Source organism: Cornus florida, unplaced genomic scaffold (assembly GCF_030987335.1).
Source record: "Cornus florida cultivar Cherokee Brave unplaced genomic scaffold, ASM3098733v1 CherokeeBrave_3.0.0_Hap2_Chr09, whole genome shotgun sequence".
In the NCBI taxonomy this organism is placed as follows: Eukaryota; Viridiplantae; Streptophyta; class Magnoliopsida; order Cornales; family Cornaceae; genus Cornus; species Cornus florida.
In genome coordinates, this window is record NW_026775579.1 from 55,613,114 (window position 1) to 55,614,280 (window position 1,167).

Sequence of the window (1,167 nt, forward strand, 5' to 3'; positions counted from 1 at the left end):
CCATTCAAATGATTCCTAACTATCATGGACTTCCAAGTGAAGAACCTTACAAGCATTTGGATGAGTTTCTAGAAGTATGTTCCACCGTAAAATATACGGACATGCTGGAAGAGGTCTTAAGACTCAAACTTTTTCCATTCACCTTAAAAGACAAGGCAAAGTATTGGTTTAACAATCTTACGCCTTTTTCAATCACTTCTTGGGCAGAAATGCAACAAGAGTTCTTGAAGAAGTACTATCCGGTTTCTAAGACCAATGCTATGAGAACCTCAATTCGAGAATTTTCATATGGGGATGGAGAAACGTTTCGTGAGGCATGGGAACGCTTTAATGAATTGCTTAGGAAGTGTCCACATCATGACATGCCCAAATGGCAATTAGTTTAATATTTCTTTGAGAGCTTATCGGACAATTACAAAGGCATGGTTGATGCTTCCATAGGTGGCTTATACATTGATAGGCATGAGGATGATGTGTGGCATCTTTATGAAAGCATAAGTAAAAATTCTTTGCATAGAACATTATCACCCAAGAATAGTAGAAATTCACAAGGTAGGAAGAGTGTTGGCTTACATCAAGTCAACCATTCAAATGAAATAGTCGCCGAAATGAAGTCTTTATCTCAAAGGTTTGATCAATTTTTTATTAACCAAAACTCAACAAACCAAGTATCTTCCTTCCCTAACCATTCTCATCGTGTATCAAATGAAAGATGTATGACTTGTTCTAGTGTTCTTCATTTTACTTCTCACTGTCCTCATGGACAAGTGCAAAATGAACCTAATGAACAAGTCAATGCAGCTTTTGTGAACCAAGGGAACAATCCTTATGGTACTCATTATAATCCAAGTTGGAGAAATCATTCGAATTTCTCTTAGAAAAACCAAGGAGAGGGCTCAAACCCTTCCCAAGGCGATTTTCAAGGGAAGTACATTCCACCTCCATTTCAAAACCAAGGATTACAAGGTTATAGAACTTACCAATCACAAAGGAATCAATTTGCTAACTCTCATTTTCCCAACCAATCTTATTCCCAAGGAAATACTAAAAGTCCCACCTTTGAAGAAAAAGTTTTGAATGTTTTGGGCACTCTTGAGGCTAACACACTATTGCGAAGCTAGAAACCCAAGTAGGGCAAATAGCAAGCACTCTTAATGCAAGAGAGAA

General features: G+C 37.6%; 1 pseudogene; it reads right to left on the reverse strand.

The window, feature by feature from the left end:
• Positions 1 to 265: 265 nt before the first annotated feature.
• Positions 266 to 364, reverse strand: LOC132275737 (small nucleolar RNA R71; annotated as a pseudogene).
• Positions 365 to 1,167: the final 803 nt, after the last annotated feature.